Raw genomic sequence first — 25352 nt, 5'->3', positions numbered from 1 at the left:
TGAGATCTTGTAACCGGCTTGCATCACCTTGTGACACTTTCGTCTTTAGTTCATTTTTTTTTTTTTTTGTAGTTTAAATCATTAACATTGTGATATTGTCGTCCTGGGTGTAAAATATTTGTGTTCGGATTGGTTCGTATGGTTTATACTACCTCTGTTATTATATATTAAGCCTAGTGGCTGAACTTATACTTCAGTCTTATGTTAGCTTAATTCTTAGAATAACTCAACAAACAAGTTGAAAACGGTCCAAACAGGATTGTTGAAATGGCTCCCGATGTCTACAGCTGGACTGATTCATCAGTCTCATGACAGCTTTGGTTTTTAATACGAGCACTTTCTTTGTTGTTATTTTAGCAGGTATAATTCATTTTGTAACGGACTTGTCTTTAGTACGAGTATTTTTGTGGCCGGATAAATTCGTCTGTATATTAACTTTGTTATTATACATCATGTCTCGCATCAGAACTTGTATTTCAGTATTATGTTAACTTAGTTCTTAGATTAAGCCGATAAAGTTCAATGAAAAGACCTATTAACCAGTCATGTTTCTTGTTAATGTCCGACTCCACGATTGGTCTGATTCATCAGTACTAAAACCTGATTTGACGCTGAGTCTGAAAAATACTTAAAATGTTTATCAGTCACAGTTTTCCAGAGACCTCATGAAGTCATTTTTGTTTGTTTATTTGTAAGGTCTTTTATAAAAAGTACTAATATTTCTTCAGTTTAAATAGTTTTGACATACTGGTTCAGTGAAGTATATTTTTTAATGGTTTAATCTTTTTCAAAGTATACCTTCCAACTTCTTTATTATTTTTTGTCCAAACTTTGGGATAAAATTTCTGTTTTATTGTAACATCGACAACAAGGTATGATAGTTCTCAAAATTAACTATAAGTAGCTATTTGTTATGAGGAATGAAAAGTGTCAAACGTTATACCAGAAATATTGTAAAATCTTTCACATAGCCAATCATTGTCTTAATGCTCACAATGTTTCGGATCGGAACATCTTTCTTCCTTTGGTAATTTCTAACTTTAAAGTAACAGAAGGTTTGAACAAACACAGAACGTTCGAAAGAAAATAATCTAACAGATCTATAAAAAGTACGCGTAAATGACTAGCAAATCAATATTATTTGTGTAACAGATCTATAGAAAAGTACGCGTAAATGACTAGCAAATCAATATTATTTTAAAATTAGCATAATAGTTTTTAAAAGAATGTTAATAATAATAATAATAACAATTGTTAAATCGGGTACTTTGCATTGCTGGAAGAAACAGTATTATGTTTTTGAAGTTCGAAAAAAACTAATACTCTGCTTAATAAATGAATAATAAATATATATTTGTGTGTATGTGCACACGAAGAAAATAAATATTTAAGCACATGAAAGTTCTCTCACACAAAATATTATAGAAAGCACAGTCTTTTGTATATTCTCTTGGGGAAATGAACATTTATTATGTTATGTAAGTGTCCGGCATGGCCAGGTGGTTAAGGCATTCGACTCGTAATCTGAGGGTGGCTGGTTCGAATCCCCATCACGCCAAACATGTCCGCCCTTTCAGCCGTGGGGTGTTATAATATGACGGTCAATCCCACTATTTCTTGGTAAAAAAGTATCTCAAGAGTTGGCAGTGGGTGGTGATGACCAGCTGCCTTCCGTCTAGTCTTACACTGCTAAATTAGGGACGGCCAGCGCAGATAGCCCTCGAGTAGCTTTGCTCGAAATTCAAAACAAACAATTGTATGTAAAATTTATAATATTTTAAAATAATATAAAAGAAACTTATGAGAGACGACACAGCGGGTTCTCGTTACCAGAAATATTTTCCAAAGTGTGTATCTACTCATATTCAAGTGAGTTTATAATGATTAATGATTTTTAGTCCAAACTGAACCTTTTTCGTGAACGTTACATCAAGTGAAATATTATATAGTTTATTTTGAATTTTGCGCAAAGCTATACGAAGGGTTTGGATCATGTTTTGGACCAGGAAGGGTCAGGTTCAACGTGACTTCTTCAGCATTTCTTACCCGCAGCACATTTCAATTTTGAAAATGGTTAAAGTCCCTTTCTTCAGCTTAGTAGATTAACAAACCCAAACGGGCACTTGAAAAAGAAGACCATGAAATACATAATAAAAGTCATTGTCTTTACTATCTCAACTAATAATTTGCAGGGTCATACTGTTGACCAAGTAAAAATATGTATGTTAAAGGCAAAGATTTAGTATGTTTTAATAATAAGAAGAAATCTGAACATAGCATAGAAATATACAAAAGTCAAAATACTAATCAAACAATACTTAAAGATGACCAAAAACACAATAGTAATTATACATACATACAAATATTATTACTAGATTATTAAATTTTAGGAAGCACGTTCTTTTTTTTTTTACATTTATTTAGGCATAATTTTAAAAAGAAAAAGTAATCATTATTTCCTGTCATACAACGAACATTCGGCTTATGATCTATAAAAACATACACACACACACAAATAATTTTTGTTTAACAAACGTCCACAATTCGCTACAGACTTTGTGATTTAGGCCAATCATCTCTGTGACATCATTTGTGAAAACAATGTCGTCATGGTTCAGCAACATGACAAATCACTTCGTTTTGAGCGTCCTACTAACTTGAACGAGTTTTTGATAACAAGAAGGAGATGATATGTTTATGAAATCACTTGGTTTTAGTACTCACTACTCATTATTATAGGGATAAGCGTGGCTCAGCCCTTTGAGCTGGTTGTCAGATGGTTGCGAGTTCGAGGCTACCAAGTTGTATGATGGCCAACAGCTGGATGTTTAAATTAATCTGTGATGGACTGTTTACGTTCTTATCCGTTTGAACCAGTTAAACCAGAGTTCAGAAGCTTATTCTATATGTCATCTCAGCATGGAGGAGTTTGCCCTGATCTCTGACCCACTATTATATCAGGATTGCTACTATTTTTCAAAGGCCTGTAAGAGCTACAATGTTTATAGAACTTTGAATAAGTATCTAATATCATCTAACAATGGAAGTGTTGCAATCTAGACGTATTTTACTCTTTCAAATGGTACTTTTTTTTTTTTTTCCAAAGATAGCTCAAAATCGGTTTTTTTAAACATTATGTTTCAAAATATTTTTGCTGCTTTAATGGTGTACTTGTGCCCCAGGAATAGTGTGTTTTGTTTTGTTTTTGAATTTTGCGCAAAACTTCACAATTTCATGAACAAAATCCATACCCTTGCAATTTACAGAAATATTTTATACAGGCTTGTATCTTGATAGAAAATATGCGTATTAGTTACATTACGTTTGCGTTTGCTGTAAGCAATTGTAAAATGCATAAAGGATACCTGCGTATGTCAACTTCAATTTTTTTGAGGGTCATGTGTAAGTAAAAGCCTAGTGGTTAGTTCCAGTTTTGAGAACACGAGGATTCATTGTTCGAGTGCTATTGCCACAAAAATGCGTTCTTCACTTTTAAGCCAAGAGGGAAAGTCAAATCCCTTCATTCTACTAGACACGAGAAGTCAAAGAATTGACTTCTAGTCTATCAGTTCAAAATAACGAACGGCTCTTGACGGATAGTCTTTTTCTTTGTAGCTTGCGCGAAAAATGTAAAAAATAAATAAAAAAACATTATTTTAAACCACCACAAATAGCATTGCCTATGGAGTTCAAATTTCTTTTAGCCAAACGTACTGTAGCTTTAAATACGCATATATGAAAATATTAATAATTTAAGTAAAATATTTTATTTGGTTAGAAAAAAATTGAACTTTTCTGTCTTTCGTTTTTAGAAAAAGATATTGTTTTGAAATAATCAAATTTGATAACGTTAGCCACCATGTACTCAATAAAGAATTTTTTTACAAATAAAAGTAATATATATGTATAATAAACGTGGTTACTTCTTTGCTAACGAATTTTGCTGGATTTTCCTCTTTAAGCCTTTAGTTACAAAAATAAGGTCAAATTACACGTGAATGTAGAAACAATTCTGTATTTGGTCATTTCTATGACTTGCGTGCATTATACGGTTTGCCATAAGAAATGGTTAGTATATTTATCCAGATATTTTTTTCCAATTTGCTTTTCAACCTTAAATTTGACTAACTTGTTACATTTTTAATTTTTTTATATGGTAAACATCAAAGGTCTAAAAATGATTTTCTTGGCATCACTGATACTCGATATATGTTAATATATTAGTTTGTTTGTTTTTTCTTATAGCAAAGCCACATCGGGCTATCTGCTCAGCCCATCGAGGGGAATCGAACCTTTGATTTTAATCCGTTGTAAATCCGGAGACATACCGCTGTACTAACGGGGGGCGTTAATATATTAGTTACGATGTGTTAGTAAATATTTCACATTGATATATAAATACTGTCAAGATAAGATATCAGACTGTGACATAACGTTACGATGTCACCCACCTAAATCTGATAAAAAATGCAATTCTTGTTTTATAATTAAGTACACAAAATTTAATGGTAATTTTTTTTCTGTATATAGTCATCTTCTGTTCGATCCTACAAGTTTCTATGCATTTCATGCACACTTATATATATATATTAAAACTATAAAGTTTTCAAGCCATAAACAAAAACACATTAACATTTTTTGCTGTTACATTTTATTACATTAGCAGCAATATTGAATTTAATATGTTTAGTTAAGGCTATGGCCCAGCTAAGGCGTTCGACTCGTAATCCGAGGGTCGCGAGTTCGAATCTCGGTCGCACCAAAACATGCTCGCCCTTTCAGCCGTGGGGGCGTTATATTGTGACGGTCAATCCCACTATTCGTTGGTAAAAAAGTTGCACAAGAGTTGTCGGTGGGTGGTGATGACTAGCTGCTTTACCTCTAGTCTTACACTGCTAAATTATGGACGGCTAGCGTAGATAGCTCTCGAGTAGCTTTGCGCGAAACTCGAAAACAAACAGTTAAGGCTATTAAGCTCAATTTCATAAAGTTTGAACAATGCAAAGGAAAGTGCGACATATTCAGCGACCATTCACATAGACTGAATAAATTTTAGTGAAATTAAATAATTATATCTAAATGAAGTTAAATGAATAAAAAAAGTAATATAACCTCTTATCTAAATACCTTATATGCGTTGATCGAAAATCGATTATATAGCTCATTTAATATAATATTATCAGCAGGAACATGCAAAATCACGAACAAAATTTTGCATAATAGTCATAATAAAAACTTACATATAATACAAATATATAAATGAAACAATAAGTAAAACTTTATTGTATATACTAAACACTTTAACCATTACTGTTAAGGAACAAATACATTATAATCTTGCATCTATCTTATAGGTTCTTTCTTGTACTTAAATATGTCTAAGATCCTATTGACTTTAGTCCTTATCCAAACGTACTTTTGATCCTATAGGTTTCAGTCCTAAATCTTGATACTTGTTCCATTCTACAGGTGTTGTATACCTTTTATTGAAAACCAAATCATTTTTAAAGGTTTCACACCCACACAAAAAAACAAACAAACAGCAATTAGGTTTAATTGATATTTACTGCGAAGCTATTCTGTGGCCTCTGACTACTAATGTAAAAAGCCAAAAACACTAGATGGAAATGTACAATTAAAGGGAACAATTTTTATCTGAGAGAAACACAGTTAAACTTTGTACCTAACTTCTCACAATAAACAGTTGTCTTTACTGGAGAGTTAGTACTTGCTTAGTGATTTCAAGTTTCAAACTTTGTCTCTCCGTATTGTATTCCAGATTACTTTCCTGAGATCTTATTCACACTGAGTAGTTCACACGTAAGCTACTTCAATTGTAAACATCAAATTTACTCAAAGCAGCAAGCGCTAAATATGTGACGAGTCGTGCCTCAATTATATAAATGATAATTCGTTATTTCCTACCTGACTAGCAAAGCAATGGGGGAATACTTAATTTATGTGACTTACAGCTATTTTTGTCACTAAAACTTAAAAGACGTTAGTCTAGGTGAATGGCATAATGAAATAAGCAGCTAAAGTGAAAGGAATTTAAAGACGTTATTATGGTTTTGAGCAAATAGCACAAAGTAAAAAATATGAAAATGCCTGCATTAATAAAGAGGTGAAAAACGCACAATTTGTTTGAATATGACTCAGATACACGCAAAGCTACAAACTAAATTTGTATAAGGTTGCTTACCATATTCACTTTAGTTATTTCAAACTGTAGAATACGTCTTTATTTTGTATCTAACTGTATTTGATACTTTTGTATGAAATAATAATAGAAATGCATAACTAAATTAATTTAAATTAATTTTTATTCAAACAAATGCTAACAAGTACACGGTTCGCATGTTATTTCTAAAATAAAATAGTTCAACACAATTGTAAAATTATAGTTTTTAAAATATCACTGGATCGCAACCATAATACTTATGCTACTTATTATAAGTCGTTGTATCGTAATACAGACGTAATTCATTTCTGGTTGGCCCAGCATGGTTAGGTTGGTAAGGCACTTGACTTGTAATCCGAGGGTTACAGGTTCGAATCTGACTCCCATCAAACATGCTCGCCCTTTCAGTCGTGGGGGCGTTATATAGTTACGGTCAATTCCACTATTCGTTGGTAAAAAAGTAGCCCAAGAGTTAGCAATGGGTGGTGATGACTAGCTGCCTTCCCTCTAGTCTTACACTACAAAATTAGAGACGGCTAGCACAGATAGCCCTCGTGTAGCTTTGCATAAAATTCAAAAACCAAACCAAACAATAAAAACTTATTTCTCCGTGATTGATATGCATATTGTCCTTATTTGGGAAATTTAAAACTTATGAAAAATTAGCAAAGTCAACGATTAAAACTCAAATATGTACTAAAAGTGTAGTTGAGTTTTAACCGAAATTTAATGCTTTTCATTGTGTAAGTTAATCTTCACTCATACTTCACGTAAGTTTTGAATAACTTCATTATTTTGTTACAAAACTTAGTGGAAAAGGAATACACTACAATGGTATGCTGATACCATATTCATTTCAGGAACAGAAAAAAAAAAAACTTCAGGATTAGGTAATATTAGCCTCAAATATAAAGTAAACGACAACAGGTGTAGCACGTACTTCTCCAAACTGCCCTAAATACTCTAGTTGTTTTTTGTGCGTATTTTGATTACCTAGTCATTACCAAGTTTTTCCACACAAACTGTCTCGATGTTTCACGTTCGTCTTTTTTTTCTTTGTTCATTTGAAGCTAAACGGTTATGCTTCGTTGTTATGGCAACAGGAGTCTCACATGAACTCAATTTTTCCTTTAATTTTTGTTGTTTTTTACTGGGCCAATTCAGAGAGTGCGGATTTCGGCAGGAAAAGTCGCCCGCGTTCAGTAGTTGTTCTAATTTGCGTTCGTCATATTAGATGAGTAGATAGATGAGAACACGCGATGAGTTCGGAACTAGAGGCCCTTCTCAGCTCTAGTGACGTAGTTTCGCCAATTTATTGGAAGAAAGCTTGATTTGTTGCCATCATAAGAACGAAGAATGTCCCAGCTGTTCAACTGAGTCTTCATCACGTATAAACACAGTTTTATCAACTGATTACAGTCAAGCTCATCTGGTCGGTAAATTCAGGAAGTAACGGTAGGACTACATTTGATTATTCATTCTTATATTTCGTCTGCATAACGTTTCAAGATAAAACCACAAATGTTTCATCTCAGTTGTGTAGAATAATAAATGCATCGTTCACTCATTGTAACGTTTGTAATCTTACTTCTATCGAATAGCATTTCATAGTTTTTTTATAACAGAATAGTCTATAGGTCATGTTATGTGTGGGATATGACAAAGTTTCATTTGAAATTTGATAAGTAGGGCGTAGCTGGGTTAATATTGTCAGCCAGGTTTCATATTACAGCCTCAGTCAGTTGCCAAATAAGACAGGTATGGTCTGAGAAGTGGGCTACTAGAACTGGGTTCTTCTTGCTTTAAGCGTTGGTGTCCAGGCTGGAGCAGCATTTTTGAAACAAGGTAAGAATTTAAAATATTTTATGAGTATTCAATTCGTCTCTTTTCGTATTTTATTCTGTGTCATCGAGGTAACGAACGTCCTTTAAAATGAGTACTAAAACATGACCTCCATTAAAAAGCAAAGAATTAAATTAGATAATGTTAAAAATGTACGTATGATTGTTTATGTTACATTTGTATTCCAGTCGTAACAACCGTATACTGTTTAACAGCTTATGGCTTTTTTTTTTGCGAGAGTACACCGTTTTATAAGTATTTGAAAGGTACATATGTATCACATATTATTACGATATTAAAATTTTTATCTGAAAATTAACTGGAATGCTTAAAATAATTATCTTTAAACACCTATCTTACCTCGCATATCAATTTACAACGAGTCAATAAAGCAAGATTTTGCGTTAAAACGTATGCCTAGATTTCGAAGCACGATTATTGACGCGTAGTTTTGTTGTTGTTGCAACTGACAAGAACATCTTAGAAATATTATATATGGAAGTTGAAAACTATTTGGGTTGTTGAAAACTGAAATATTTCTATCAAGAAATAAATTAAAAGAATGAAATCGCTTCGAAGGTTTCGAACTTTGCTGACAATAAAAATTTAAGAAAGTCCATAAATGTATTGCGACTTAGAAAGGAAAGACAAAACATTTTTTTTAAACCAATTAGTTTGAAGTTGCCTCTAAATACTGAGCAAAAGAGGTTTGTTTGTTTTTTACAATTCAAGATTTTAATTGCAAATGTCGATTGAAATTTGAAGTTTATCTCTTGACTAGCACTTGGCCAGTGGGCACACGTATGAGTCCTTGAAAATGAAAAGCATCCACTTTCTTACTGATGTTTGGCTTATAACTGACCCCTTTTAAAACGCTCGAGTGTGCTTTTTTAACTTCCAAAAATACCTCTTTAAAAAAACAAAAAAAGAAAAGTTTACATTTAAAGAAAACACATCAGTAAACATGATTCTAGCTCTATCTTTTACTCAGCTGTTCATGTATGTATTATTCATATTTTCCCCACAGTTTAAATGTACAAAAGAATAATACATTTGTGAATTCTCTTGTAGAAAGAAGTTGATTACACATAGAAAATCACTTCTGTTGGTGCACTAACATTTACTGTTTTGGTACTGAAGTATATTTTCTAGTGACTTGTTATTTAAATTGATTGACTCCGAAACTGTTAAGCAAAAACAAAACGATGGCAACAGGTTAGTTGTCGAAAAGTAATTTTGGTTATTAAATTAGTTCATAATAATTTCAGATACCTAAAAATACTAGTGTTTCATATCACAACTTAACAAAAACCTTGAAATTAATGCTAAACTTCAAAATGGTAATAAGTAATATTTGAATAATACCAAGTCTAAATGTATTAAGCCTAAACGTTAATACTTATAAACAGAAACTTATAGAAGGGAAAAAAGTCGAACAATACAAAAAAGCGAAGAATACAAACGAGAGTCACCATTGGTTAGCTGCAAAATGGATACATTTTTTCAGACGTGCGAAGTTCGAAAAAAATTATGCTTTTTTTTCTTTTTTTCAAAAAATTTAGAACGCACATGTGCACTCACTGACTTGGAAAGCGCCAGCACGGAGATTGAAAATAACTGCAGTTGTCCATCTAACTCTTTAGCTGTCACGCTAAAAACTCAAAACTTCAATAACGACAGCGGATGCTTTGCTGCATGATGTTTGTACATTACGTACAAAAATCAATACAAAAACACAATAAAACAATTTTGGACTAAACACTGATTTGCCAAAATCATTCTGACAGATTGTTGAAAGCAAATAATGCATGTTTAAAGGTAGCTGTGTATCCAATACGAATATCAGTCTGTTTAAAAGGAAACTTAAACATTTGTGTTTTTCTTATTGAGTGATCAACATAAAAAAAAAATATTAGTTCCAGGCATAATATTACGTAGAGAGTGAATTTTCACGAGAAAAAACATGAATGTCTATAAACTTAGTACAGAAAATTAGGTTTAATTGAGTGACTCGTAGAAATAATAGACTTTTGATGGTTTCGGTATTTGTAGATATTAAAAGAAGGAAAGTTATGTTTGACAGGGTGCAGGCACACCATTTTTATATCTTAATGAGAGGAGATTTAGCAATATATATTTAATCAGGAAATACAGCACAGATGTATTAACCAAAACGAAACTAAATTAAGAGTAAATAGAATTAGCCACGACATGAATTCATGTAAAGAACCTGAACTTCGAGCTAAGAGAATCATTAATTAACCATGACGTATAGAAAGTGGGTTAACAAAGCATTCACACCATGATCTTATGTACAACAAATGATGTGGGTTAACAAAGCATTCACACCATGATCTTATGTACAACAAATGATGTGAGTTAACAAAGCATTCACACCATGATCTTATGTACAACAAATGATGTGGGTTAACAAAGCATTCACACCATGATCTTATGTACAACAAATGATGTGGGTTAACAAAGCATTCACACCATGATCTTATGTACAACAAATGATGTGGGTTAACAAAGCATTCACACCATGATCTTATGTACAACAAATGATGTGGGTTAACAAAGCATTTACACCATGATCTTATGTACAACAAATGAAGTGTGGGTTAATATAAAAGTTGTTTTCTAATGCCAAGATTTCAGACTTTAAAAACACATTAACGACTCTCCACATTGTAGATAATAATTAGAATAAAACTTAATTGTAAGCTATTTATATATATTCATGTAGGTATACATATTAGCAGAATACTTAGGTACACGTAGGGATACATAGCAGCAGACTAATTATATATGTACATGTAGGAATACATACTAGCAGACTATTGCATACATATATGTAGGGAAGATAGCAGATTATATGTATGAAGTATAAGTAAAATTATTTATTCAGTGCCTCGAGAAAATCAGTTAACATTAAATCGCCTGCCACCCTTTTTATTAAAATATTTTCACTACTCACCAGCTACTCTTATGCGAAGTATTCACTTACAAAATGTTACAACTCCTCCTGTTAAGGCCCGACATGGCCAGGTGGTTAAGGCATTGGACTCGTAATCCGAGGGTCACAGGTTCAAATTTCCGTTACACCAAACATGCTCGCCTTTTCAGCCGTGAGGCGTTATAATGTTATAGTCAATCTCACTATTTGTTGGTAAAAGAGTAGCCGCCAAAGAATTGACAGTGGGTGATGATGACTAGTTGCTTTTCCTATAGTCTTACAGTGCTAAATTAGGGACGGATAGAGCAGATAGCCCTTGCGTAGCTTTGCGCGAAATTAAAAAAACAACAACAAACAAACAATCGAACGTTATATTTAACTATTAGTTTATGTTTGAGAACATTGGAAAAATATTTTTCGTAGAAACTTAAGTCAAGGAATTTGTGTTAAACATTATTTTATGAGTATTTGCGTTACTTACAGTGAAAAAAAAAGTGTTTTTTACGTTAAGCCTAATACAATAAAATTCAGTCACCTCGAGGACTCATGGTATTCAAAAACATTTATTAAAATGTTTTCTGCATTTTAGCGAAATATAAACTTAAACACGTGAGCCCTGGTTTTGGGCGAAAGGTCTTGCTGGCATTGGATATGACAGATGTAGTGGGGTTGACATATCATGATATATTCGTTTACGCTCTCGTTCATGGATTATTTACAAGAAGCATCAGTGCCAGGGAGCTCAAAGACGTTACAAACCACGTTGTCTGATATTAGTGGGTATTTAAAGTATTAGAAGTGGGGGATATGCCAAGTAAACATGGTGAACATACAAAGAGGTAGTATTATAGTCACTCAAACTAAAATAATGTTGACTCATCACTCTTACGAGATAAATTACATGAATTTATTTATCTAAAATTTCGTTATAAACGCAACGTTTAATAAAGAATTACACTTTGTTTGCTGATGATGTCTTTTAATTTGAGATATTTTCTTTTTGCTATTTTCTTAAAATTTTGGCCAGTGACAGTGCTGTTAGGTAAGGCATATATTGTAATCGAAAAGTTGTTGAAGGGAGTTAAAACGTATAACAGTTATTTTCATTTCAGTATATACGCCATCTTTGGTTGATTTGTTGTTCAAGAGGAAATTTAGAAAAGATTTGTTTAGGTGTTTATACTTATGAAATATGCTGTCGCTAGAATAATCAACTGGAGTTGTTTAGGTGTTTAAACTTGTGAAATATGGTGTCGGTAGAATAATCAACTGGTAACTACAATAATATCATTTCGGTATTTTAGCTTATGAAATATATTGCTGACAGAATAATAATACGCTGTCTATAATCACATTAATTCCTTATTTTGTTTATGATAGAACAATAAACTACTGATTACAATAACATAGTCTGGGTGTTTTTACTTAGAAATTCCGTTTCGAACAGAAAATTAAACTTTTGACCTCATGACTTTATTTTAATAAAAATGTTAATACCCATACCAGCAGTCTCAAGATACATTTTCACTTTAAGTGGGTTTCTCGTCATCACGAGATCAATAGCAAGTTTATTGACTTACAACGTAGAAAGAACTCTGAAGTTAATTCTTCGCAGTGAAAAGAGCGCAGATACACAATTGTGGAAATTTGCACTAAGAAAACAGAAGCAGTTTGAAGGAACTTCGCCATGTTTTGAGATATAAGTCGTTATTCCAAATATCTTTCTTCGCAATATTATAGACTTCTGAATACAAGAACAATATTTAGATATTTTATGTTATGGTTTGTTTGTTTGTTTGTTTTTGAATTTCGCGCAAAACTACACGAGGGCTGTCTGCGCTAGCCTTCCCTAATTTAGCAGTGTAAGATTAGAGGGAAGGTAGCTAGTCATCACCACCCACCGCCAACTCTTGGGCAACTCTTTTACCAACGAATAGTGGGATTGACTGTCACAGTATAACGCTCCCACGGCTGAAAAGGCGAGCATGGTTTGGTGCAACGGTGGATTCGAACCCGTAAATCTCAGATTACGAGTCGAACGCCTTAACCCACCTGGCCATGCCGAATATTTATGTTATGGAATCCATTACAGAAATAATAGTAAACTTCTGATTATCTAAACATCATTTAAGTATTTTAACAAACATTATCACTGCCAACAAAGCACAAGAAGTTAACTAAAGATATATACATGTTTTAAATATATATATATATATACTATTGTTGACACAACCTTTTGGGCAATGCCCTTCTTTAGGTGTCACTAACTGAACAGTAAATCCGTAACCGAAAAAATTATGAAAACTGAAGAAGAGTAATAAAGTTATGATTTTAAAAATGTAATTTGAATTTATAAGTAAATTATAATAACCGTGTGATAAGATCGATGGCACTTTGTGTAATATTCAAATAAATATTTTAGTAAACAATTTTAAAGGTAACAGACAATACTGGAATTGTAGCCTTGTTCTGTGTTATTACATTTTTAATAACGTCGCTTTTAGACTGGATTTTATACGACTCGTCAATTGGAAGAACATACTATAGTGTATGGTTTCATCCAGGGAGCATTAGATACAATTCACATTTACACGTGCGTAATAACAGTAACTATGGTTACAGCAAACGTTACTGCTTGTTTCTATGTCGTTTAGAAATGCAAAACTTGACAACCAAGAAATAAAATGTTTAAGAAGGCTAAGAACCATTATCTAGTTTGTAAAATGTATTTCAACGTAGGCTTCGCTAACATACATTATTAAAGACAGAATGTCTACTTTTTGAGGGTTTCCTTGATTGTAAAAGATCTATAAGTTATATATTCATTTACTGTATATATATGTGTGTGTGTGTGTTTAGTAGCAATATACGTACATACCCTAATTGAATTTCGTGAATGTTTGTATCTTTATAGTTGGACTGAGACGCAAATTGTAATTATGTTTGTGCTTTAATGTATAGAGGATTCTTGCTTCCACTAATTTACAAGATATTAATGAGAGGAGAAAACGATTATATTGAGTTATCTGTATAGAAAGAAATCTGTCATTGTCGACAAAAGACAGTCGATGTAGAGGATAATCTTTAGATGTCGTGATCGAATTAGAAACGCTTGTAGCATACGTATTTTTCATATCTTTTGATGGCATCTGCTATGAATAAACAAACTCATTCAACAACAACAAACAAACAAACCAAAAATCGTTTATTCAGAAGCAATAAAGTAAATAAAAAATAGTTATATTTTGTATGAATTGAAAATCGTAATCCAAATATCCCGAGTGTAGGAGAATTTGTTTGAAACGTTAGCCACGAACATGTTTAGAGTATTTATAAAAGATACTACAATACTTAATTTTACAATGTCAGAGAGACAGAAGTCAACAATAGTCATTGCAACTTTTTGGGTTACTATTTTCTTAACGAATAGTGGGATTTAACTGTCACATTTATAGCGCACCCATGGGCCTTATGTGGGGAGCGCGTTTCTTTTGCAATGGGCCTTAAACCATCAACTCTTAGATTCAGGATTCAATCACTATAAATACCAGGTTAGGCCAGATTTTACAGTAATAGTTTGTTTATAATTAAGCACAAAGCTACACAATGAGCTATCTGTGCTTTGCCCACCATAGGTTCGAAACCTGTTTTCTAGCGTTGTAAGTGCATAGACATACCGCTGTGTCACTGGGGGGACAACAGCATTAGATAATAAAGATTAATCATCACTTTCGCACTACACGTAGAAGATGAAAACCTGTAAGAAATAGTATAATTGGTTATATAACCTTGACTATTGAAAGTACACTAGTAGTAATACGGGCCTGACAACTGACAAGCTTCAAGGTAATATGTAAAAACTAACAGTATAACAAATCATACAGCTTTGACTATCGAAAGTGTTTAGTAGTAATATAGGCCTGACACTTTGCAAGCCTCAAATTAACATGTAAAAGGTAGCAGCTGTAAAAGTTTAGAGTTGTTCATGACGTAATTAATATATTAACGTTTGATAACGTTTGGTTACCTTTTCTAATATTGATACTCCACTGTAAAAATAGTAGTATGGAAGATTTAACCTATAAACGGAAATTGTGATAATGTGTGTAAAGATACCGTTGTAATCCAAAAGGAAAGATTAAAACTACACTAAAAACGTGTGATATTTAAACTCCAGTATGAGACTTGTTACTTAATCTACTAGAATATCTTCATATGCCTTACTCCAAATCAAACATTCTTTGTACCTCTCAAAGTTAAGTTCTAGGTTTACGTCTAGTAAAGAGATTTTAAGCCACTCTTTGGTTAAAAGTGCAAAGCTTAGTACTTGGGTCTATCATAGTGAATTTGAAAATACGTGTTCTCCAAATTGTGTAGACATCTTTGAGGCATTAATCTGAAATATCAGAACACTCGATGTCAGAGAAACTAATTTCGATACGAACGCTTCGGTCTCAAGTTGTTTTCTGATATTTTGTTACCCTTACTTACGTGTAAACTATTACACAAGCTATTTGGGTTATTTTATTGCTATGTAAAACTATATCGACAGGTCACCAGTTGATACTTGAAATTTTGCTTTAATACCTGAATAATACCTGATATATATATGTGTGTGTGTATGTGTGTGTGTTTATAACAGACGTTACAAGATGAAAGTCAAAACTCGTTAGTTTTTCCGAGCCAAAGAAGTTGCTAATATATCCCAATTGTACCGCTCTCAGGGTTTGTTTGTTTTTTTAATTTCGCGCAAAGCTGCACTAGTACTGTCTGCGCTAGGCATCCCGAATTTAGAAGTTTAAGATTAGAGGAAAGGCAGCTATCATCACCACCTACCGCCAACTCTTGGGCTACTCTTTTACCAACGAATAGTGGGATTGACCGAAACTTATAATGACCCTACGACTGAAAGGGCGAACATGTATGGTGCGACAGGAAATCGAATCCGCGACCCTCACATTACGAGTCGAACGCCTTATCCACCTTGCTTTCAGGGAAGAAACTCATCAGTTCCAAAATACAGCTTTTACTGTAAAAACACGTCGAGTGTTGTGGAATCAGAATTTCCGGTATGTCTTATAATGCTCTTTTCAGTGCATTGTGGAATCAGAATTTCCGGTATGTCTTATAATGCTATTTTCAGTGTATTGTGGAATCAGAATTTCCGGTATGTCATATAATGCTCTTTTCAGTGTATTGTGCAAAAAGAATCGCAGGTGTGTCACATGATGCTGTTTTCAGTGTGTTGTGGAATAACAATTGATGGTATGTATTATGATGCTATTTTCAGTGTATTGTGGAATAAGAATTCCTGTTATGTCTTATGATGCTGTTTTTAGTGTTTTGTGGAATAAGAGTTGACGGTATGTCTTCATGACGCTGTTTTCAGTGTATTGTGGAATAATAATGCTAGACTTCTTGGAAATATGCAACTGTAAAATAATCATGTAAGTAAACTGGTGTTGCGTTTGTGATACGTGGGTAGAGTTTGAATATTTTACTTATAAACAGACAGAAAAGAATCCTTTTCAGGACTACTAGATTGTTAATGTGCATATTTAGAGTTGAAATATTCAATGCAAGACAGATCTATATGAAGATTCAAGTATGATAGAAAAATAATCAAAATGTAACACATAGAAATTGTAAATGAGACGCGTTGACGTCTGTTGACCTATAATAACCTCTGGTGGTTCATTCGCGAACCATGTAAAAGCATACAAATCTAGTGACATATAAGAGAACTATCCGCCTGAGCAATACATCCGTTTTTTGAAAATATAACGTCACGTGACCTTCTAGTCTTAATCTCTTCCCGTCCACTATCACCTAAGGTAACCTATTAGTACCATGACGTCATGGATCTGGAGATCTCTTTAACCAATCAACGTGATGCGACAGGATCTTTTTATCTTCTTTCACTGGAGACTCCCCACAAAGACGGCTCCTTTGAATGCAATAAAGACTGGTTAACTACTACAGGAGTTAGGAAGAGGTCTAAATTGTGCCTGACCATCACAGGTCTAAAAAATACCTTAAGCCAGATGCCAGAACGAGCGAGAGCTACTGTTGTCCATATGTGACAAATCGATCATAGGCCTAATTGACTATTGCCAAGTTACTAGGATAATTCTGTGGTAATTGTCTGTATGACAATTCTATGATAATTGTCTATATGGTAATTGTTTATATGTCATTTTTATAGTATTTGTCTATATAATAATTTGGTGATGGCTACATTTTATGACAATTCAGTAATAGTTGTTTGTACGATAATTCTGTGGTAATTTCCTATATGATATTTCTCTATATAACAATCCTGTGATAGTTGTCTTTATACAAATTCTGTGGTAGTTGTCTATATGACAGTTCTATTCTATAAATCTGTTGGTTTCGTTTGATAATTAATGTTAAACATCCATTTGTATTTCAGTTAATGTTACTGAAAATACGAATAGCTTCTCTTAGTTGTATAAAGCAAAAACAGTGAAGTAAAGACTTTTTGTTGTAAAACAATAAGATTATTTTATCAGATAAGATGTCAAAAATCATATAGAAATTTCCTTTGCAAATAAAGAACCTGCCAGTAGAAATATAAGTGAACAACTTCGCAAGCCTCTAAACCTTAATTATTATTTTTTTACTTTTACGATCGTTTACTTTATATTATGTGAATATAAATAAGAAGAGCTGGCCTGCAATGGTTTTATTGTCTTGAGACACGTTCTACAACGTGATATCCATTTATCTCCATCACATACAGAGTTTTCAGAAAACGTTATATGTACTCTCACATGAGTGAATAATTTTGTTATGGTTAAAATATTGATAGTTTTGGCATGGGCATGTGGTTAGGGCTCCCGACTCGCAATCTGAGTTGCGCGGGTTTGAATCCCCGTTCTACCACTCTTTCAGTCTTTGAGTCGTTATAATGTGACGTTCAATATCATTAATTTGATTGATTACATTCCCCATTCATAGTGGAATTCCAATACTAACCAAACCTTCACTCAAAAGGGTTTTAAGGGTTTCTATTTCAGTTCACTCAGCAGTTCACAGACTTACATAGTATCGTGTGACCATCTCTATAGCGAGTATTACGAGTCTCGGAAGTTAATTTTCTGTATCTTTGGTTGTTAATTCTGTGTGAATATTGAAAGTTCTTTTCGAGTATAGAGGTCAGCGACCGACTGAACATGTGTGAGAGACCAAAAAAGACCTGCTGTCATTATGAACAAAATCAAGATGGATGATTTAATTCCATAGATAGTGTATTATGTTACGTGCCGACCATTTAAAGACTGCCCCTCTCAGGACACTTTTGTGGGATGTGTGTGAAGATTTATTACTTATAAATCTGGCTGTACTGGAAAACTTGTTTGTTACCGATCCGACAAACTAGATAACGGTTACAATTTCAACTGAAGTTGAGTTACAAATGAACATCTAGTTTATGGGACTGATACTTAACATACGTTTGATCATATACTAGATACGAAGACCTAACAGTTGTGAAGAAATCGTGAGTTGTTAAAGAAGTTGATAATACAAAACTATTTGTTAAGTAGATAGTTACTTGTTCAACGCGGGCAGAGGGTGTGCGTAAGAATGTTTTATGTCTTTGTAGCACGTGCAACTACGCCATGATAAAATAGGAAAAATACCAAATAAGCGGTTAAAACTGCTATAAAGAAAACAAATTATATAATCAACGTTTTAGCCCAACGACCTTGTCAGAATGGAAACTTTGACGTGATCAGGTCAGGACAACGCCTTCTCATTTAGAAAAGATTTATGGTCGTTCAACTGAAACTACCACCAGATACACATCCCGCCCAAATATAGACATAGTCTTTTACACGTTTTCACACATACGTTTCTTTCATCTGTAGGTCAACCTCCGAATCACCAATGGGAGTCCGATAAACCGCATCCGTTTTTTATGGATTATTTAAGCAACAAATCGCTTGTTGGCCCATTACTTTGATGGTTACGTGACCATAATAACACAAGACTGACAAAAACACCACCACTATTGTAATTGATCTTGCTAATTACGATTGGAGTTTCCTATGTATTTTACGTAGAATAGTATTAATTTCAATCAATCCATGGCTCATTTTCTTATGCTGAATGTTGTAACAGCCCCAAAACATTAACTTATTTACTCAAAATGACGCAATACGTGTACCACACCTGTTGAATGTTCTAAAAACAAGTCGGTGCATTGAGGGTTAAGCAGTGATTTATATATATATATATCTTTTTATGAATGTATAGCTACACAATATATTCAGAAGAATTAATGCGGGTAATCCTGTTAAATAAGTATTTAACCAAAAATTATCAATTTAACTAAACAAAATATTTGAAATGGACGAATCTAGATGAATGCTTTTTATGCAGGTTAGTTTAAAGCCTTTTCCTTGAATAATTTAGGTAAAAAAACTTGTTTTTATCAGCAATTAATATCTGAATTAGATTTAACATACAATGTTTGCAAATTGTTTTGAAATAACACATTCGTGCAATAGAATGTTCTGGCTTGAATATACATTTCAGTGCATTTTTACAGTACTTGGACATATGCTAGTTATTTGCAACTTTTACATGAAATTGGAAGGAAAGCTAACGTAGTTGTTTTCTAATGTAATTATAATTACTCTTTGGAACATAGCAGGTATACAGAAATATGCCGTTAAATAAAGGCCCAGAGGCACAGCTTTTGGATGGATTGTGTACTCCTATTAACTTAATAAGAACAATTAGAGAACTTATGTGGCTATCATCAGGAAACTGTTGAGTCATTTACCCGATGATGGTCAGAGCGTTGTAATAAAGCTAAACAAAAAGAACAGTAGATAATGTACTTAGAGGTTGTACCTCTGGACCTGTATTTAAAGTACATAGTGAATTTCTTCTGTTATATTTCGTCTTAACTGCTCTGGGCTGATTGTATACTACAGTCGGACTTTTATATTACTGCATTGTTTAGTATCACCAAAATCAACCTGAAATCTAGGAACTGATTTTGCTTTTTATGAATATACATTTGAAAGTAAGTAGAGAATACATTTATAAATCAGAGTTGTCCACCATGTGTCACAAGTTGTCGTAAGGAACTGGCTGAACTAATTTTTGTGAGAAAACCGGGCGGAGTTATTAAAGGTCAAATACAAATGGATAAGTAATTGAACGAGTGGTTCGAATCTGGCCGCAACTCACATTTTATATTGAGTTAATACCACTAACGAGGACTAACTGAACGAGAAGACCGTTAACAAAATACCTGAAGTCGACGCCAAATAAAAATACGTTTGAAAACGTACGTAGCATAGGTATATATATTTGCCTCGGATGAGCGATTCGTATGTGTAGGCTCAAATAATAAAAGGGAACGGCCCACGCCCCTCAGTTACAGGATTACTATTTTAAGCCCAGCATTACCGGGTACGTCGGCTAGTGCCAGATAAACTCAACAGCGACTTCTGTTAAGATTCTGGGTTAGTGACGCTTAGTTGATTGAAAGGTATTTCACTTTCTCTACATAAAACATCCACTGTGAAAACAGACGGCCCACTGCCTAAAAATAAGCTTCCAGAGTAGACCACGCGTCTTCTATTAGAGGTGCCTCGCTTGTCAAATTACACATGCTGTAATTATTTGCTTACTTCTATTGCCAGTGTTGCACATCAAGTGGTTTGATGAAGCTGAAGATATAGACTGGTCATCTACTTCTATTTTAATATTTTTCTGTGCTTGTTAGAAATGGTTTAAAATCTACCATAATGAGTTATTCCTTTCTACAGCAGCACGTCGCATAATATCTTTGATTGGCCATGTCTGAAACATACACGTGTGTGAACTATCTGATTTCAGCTTGTAAAACTGAGAGATAAGAGCATTTTATGAATTTTACCAGTTACTAAAGATATGACTAATTTTTTTTTTTGTATTGGTGATTTTTATATGAAGAACACGGTAATGTTTCGATGTTTCGAGGTTTTTATTAGTATATGCGCCTTGTTTTAAAGCAATCATTGTATGTTTTGGAAAGAGAATATTGCATTACGTATGTGAAAAATAGATAGTTATTTGAGATTGATGTTAAAGGTTTTGTAGCCAAGATAGACTATAGTTATTTGCTATCGTGCTACAGTTTTATTGTAACACCCCACTCACAGCAATAACTTCAACAATCTGACGTGGGAGAACAGAAAGTAGGTTCTTTTGAATTATTATGAACATAATTCTTATACTTGGTGAACGGCACAGAAGACGGCAACTGGTCTTAAGTGATATTCTACAAAAGGCACGACTTACATATTGTTATTTATTTTAATTATTTGTGCAAGGTCTACTGAAACGTATTTGTCATTCCAGTACGTGTTTTGTTTTGTGTGTGTGTGCTAAAAGTTTGCATTAGTTTCTACCCCAAATAGGATCTTAAACTGAGCTAAAGGGCAGAATCAAAGTTCAGATAAATTATAGAAATTGTGAGGGGATAAGTTGTTGAACACGATAGAGTTAGAATAACATTCAGATTTCTCTCTATGGAGCTACTCGTGAAAAAACCGTTGACTTCAAATAAAGTTTATCTTTCTTTTATTGAAACTTGTCACAAGTTGCTAAGTAACATCTAGTAAATAGTAAAACGTTTACACAATAGGGTGGATTTGAAGATTTCAAGCAAAATGATTTTTGTTCTTTGAGAAAAACTTAGATCACAGAACAATAGATGTCGCGATAAGGTTACGGTGATAACTGAAGCCGAAACCAAACGAAAAAATATAACATTTCAATAATTATTAGATACTTTTTCCCAACCTACAGGGTAGTACTTAAACTTCATACGTGCTTAGTTAACGCAATTCGAAAATTTCGTTTCTAAAGCAATTGAAAAAAATAGTCCAGAAGTTTTGACATTTTTTGACTAGTCGCCGTTTCCGTTGTATATCTAGAAGTCGTAAAACACTTTTTAAACGGGCGGTATGGCCAAGCGCATAAGGCGCGCGACTCGTAATCCGAGGTTCGCGCCCGCGTCTAGCTAAATATGCTCGCTCTCCCAGCCGTGGGGGTGTATAATGTGACGGTCAATCCCACTTTTCGTTGGTAAAAGAGTAGCCCAAGAGTTGGCGGTGGGTGGTGATGACTAGCTGCCTTCCCTCTAGTCTTACACTGCTAAATTAGGGACGGCTAGCACAGATAGCCCTCGAGTAGCTTTGTTCGAAATTCCAAAACAAACTTTTTAAACCGTTCTAAATGGTGGAAAGAAATATAACTTATTTAGGAGCAAAGAGGAAGGAAAACGATTTTGAGACCCCGCCAGTGATGTAAGTGAAGACCCGATCTCAGTCCTCAAAATTGAATAAATTTGTAAATAGTTGCCACGTAAAACACGCGATGGATACATTATATTTAGAGAAAAGTATTACTGATTTATCTTGTGCTGTATTTCTTCATTTGGTGATTTGATTTTTTTAAGTATACCCCATTTATATGGGATTGTAACCACATTATACATCACACTAAAAAGTAGCAATTCTGTTAAGCAGTTTTTAAACATTAACCCCAAAAATGCTTAGTCTTAAAGACATTATATTACATGCTTTACTTCCGTCGCTAACTGATAAACTTAAAGGGCGAAAGTCTGATAGCACTGAATACCTCTATATACCATAGCTTATTGTTAATGTATACATGAATATATGCACCTAGGTTTTGTCAGCATTTAAAAAACAAACAAACTCAACACAACTTGTATGTACTCTCACTCTCCAGTTACATTTGTGTCATTTACTTATGTGTGACATCGCGAACATTCGAAATATAGAAACAGCTGTTTGCCTCCTAGCATTATGTCATGCTGTGATTTCGTCAAAATATATCAGCTTTGTTTATCAAAAAAGTAGAAGCCGTAAATACCTTCAGTGAGAGTATTGGACACAAGTAGACAGTTTTAATATTTATACACTCCTAGCTATTTTAAAATATCTTTTAATGTGGTATATTAGGATTTTGGTAACACCTACCAGTCCTGAACTATCAACAGGATTGCTTTTAAATACAAATAATATAAAACACTTAGTTCTAATAAATTTTTTGAAAAGACAAAGACGCCATAAAGGAAGCATAAAAAGAGACACGTTAGAGTGATCGAAATTAATTAGTTTCAGTTCATAAGACTCTTCAGTCTTTCTTACAGAGTGCTTTCATTGGTTTGTTTTCGTGAAAAGTTGGGTTCATTTTGTTCACACATTTAATTAAGATATCAGTAGTAGTTTGGCAGAAGTATTAATAAAAGGTTACGCCTTAACGATCTTTGGTTTGTTTGTTTGTTTTTTGAATTTCGCACAAAGCTACTCGAGGGCTATTTGTGCTAGCCGTCCCTAATTTAGCAGTGTAAGACTAGAGGGAAGGCAACTAGTCATCACCACCCACCGCCAACTCTGGGGCTACTCTTTTACCAACGAATAATGGGATTGACCGTCACATATAACACACCACGGGTGAAAGGGCGAGCATGTTTGGCGCGATAGGTATGCGAACCCGCGACCCTCAGATTACGAGTCGCACGCCGTAACACGCTTGGCCATGCCGGGCCACGATCTTTGGTCAATTAATTATGGGCACTATACTGGAGAAACCAATCAGAAAATGCATAAACAATATAATATTATTTAAGGGATTCACATGAAGTATTTCAGTTGAGTCTTCTTTTGCATATAGGTTCTATAGAATACTACATGAGCCTTAATATATAAATATTTTCGTTATTGAAAAAGAAAAACACCCGTAAAATGTCACATTTATTTAGATAGAAAAGAAATTAAAGATAATATTTCATGTGAAAACACTGAGGTCACTTCTTTAACGTAGATGCGCTATACTTTAAATTTTGCTGGACCGTACGTGGTCTGCTGATAGGACATAAACTGTGGATCCGAGGGTCAATGCTTCGCGCCCGTTATCGTAGAAAAACTTTTGTTTGTTATTAAGAACAAATCAACACAATGGGTTATCTGTGCTGTGTTCACTACGTATATCAAAACCCGGTTTCCAGCAGTATAAGTTCGCAGGTATACCGCTGTGCCACTGGGAGGCCAGAAAAAATTGCCTTTTGCATTTGGGTCGTGGGTGCGTTATAAGTTCGATGGTTAAATGAAACAATGTTTCTGAAATTACGTTAGACGACGTTCGTAGTTTACTATTTCATAATTATGATATAAGTAATCAATAATAAATTATAAAAGTGACTTTGTGGATGTCATCTTTGCTCAGATGAACAAAAGCTAATTGAGAGAAATAAGACAAAAAGGAAAGGAAATTGTTTGTTTGTTTTTAATTTCGCACAAAGCTACTCGAGGGCTATCTGTGCTAGCCATCCCTAATTTAGCAAAGACTAGAGGGAAGGCAACTAGTCATCACCACCCACCGCCAACTCTGGGGCTACTCTTTTACCAACGAAAAATGGGATTGACCGTAACATTATAACGCTCCCACGGCTGGGACGGCGAGCATGTTTGGCGCGAACCCCTTAGTCGCGCGCTTACGCTTGGCCATGCCAGACATAAGAAATGAAATAGAAAAGTGATTTTGTTTCTCATTGAATTCAAGTAAAAATTAGATGTATATATATTTTTTTATCATTTACAGTATTAATTTCACCAACGTACTATAAAGTTGATAACGGTAGTCAGAGGAGAGACTGCTGTTGGTTTTATTACCTTTACACCCTGCTATAAAAGTGTGGTGTTCACAAACGTCTCCTTTCGAAGCGTTTAACAGTTCGAAATTTTAGGGGGAGCTGCTCAGGCTGGAATCACTGTAAAATTAGGACTTTCAAACGCACCGTGAAAAGGTTTGTTTTTTTTGTATTCGGTTTTACTACCTCCGGCTAAGCTTGAAGATCTCGTAAACTGGTTGGTTTACCAATCTACAAAGAAAAATTATCAGGTCTTTATTTTTGGTTTCTATAAAAACATTCATGTTTTATTGGTTATAAAATTATCTGACGTTATTTAAACACTTAGAATTTGTTATTGAGGTTATAAAAAAGACTACAGATGATAATTGTTATAACATACAGAAGTATCTTAAGTACCCTTTTTGAATTACGTTGGGTGTGTTTTTAATGATAAGAATGTAATAACTGAAAGAGAAGATTTATACAATACCAGTTAAAAATCTTATGCCAAGAATAAAACGGACTAATTATTATGTATCTCCGTGTGTTATAGAAACGTAGTGTTTTATAATAGCGATAGAAACAATTATCCACTTCATAAATAATTATAACAACGTCAATTAACAGGGTTCAAGATACAGACAATTAAACGAGGTTTAATAAAGTCATATGAGTTTTATAAAATA

General features: G+C 33.8%; 1 protein-coding gene across 3 annotated transcripts in view; it reads left to right on the top strand.

The window, feature by feature from the left end:
• The first annotated feature begins 7415 nt into the window (after positions 1-7415).
• The window catches only part of LOC143245043 (uncharacterized), a 130218-nt gene continuing 112281 nt past the window's right edge, over positions 7416-25352 (top strand). The window contains exon 1 of one of the 3 annotated variants that reach the window (XM_076490835.1): positions 7416-7636. The gene's annotated coding sequence lies outside the window, so the exon portion shown is untranslated. Of the gene's footprint in view, positions 7637-7912; positions 8027-25352 lie in introns of those variants that run through there. The other 2 variants (XM_076490836.1, XM_076490833.1) reach the window with 2 other exon arrangements.

Source organism: Tachypleus tridentatus, chromosome 2 (genome assembly GCF_004210375.1).
Source record: "Tachypleus tridentatus isolate NWPU-2018 chromosome 2, ASM421037v1, whole genome shotgun sequence".
NCBI classification, from domain to species: domain Eukaryota; kingdom Metazoa; phylum Arthropoda; class Merostomata; order Xiphosura; family Limulidae; genus Tachypleus; species Tachypleus tridentatus.
Note: the sequence above shows the minus strand (reverse complement) of the source record. Positions and strands in the feature narration are given on the sequence as shown.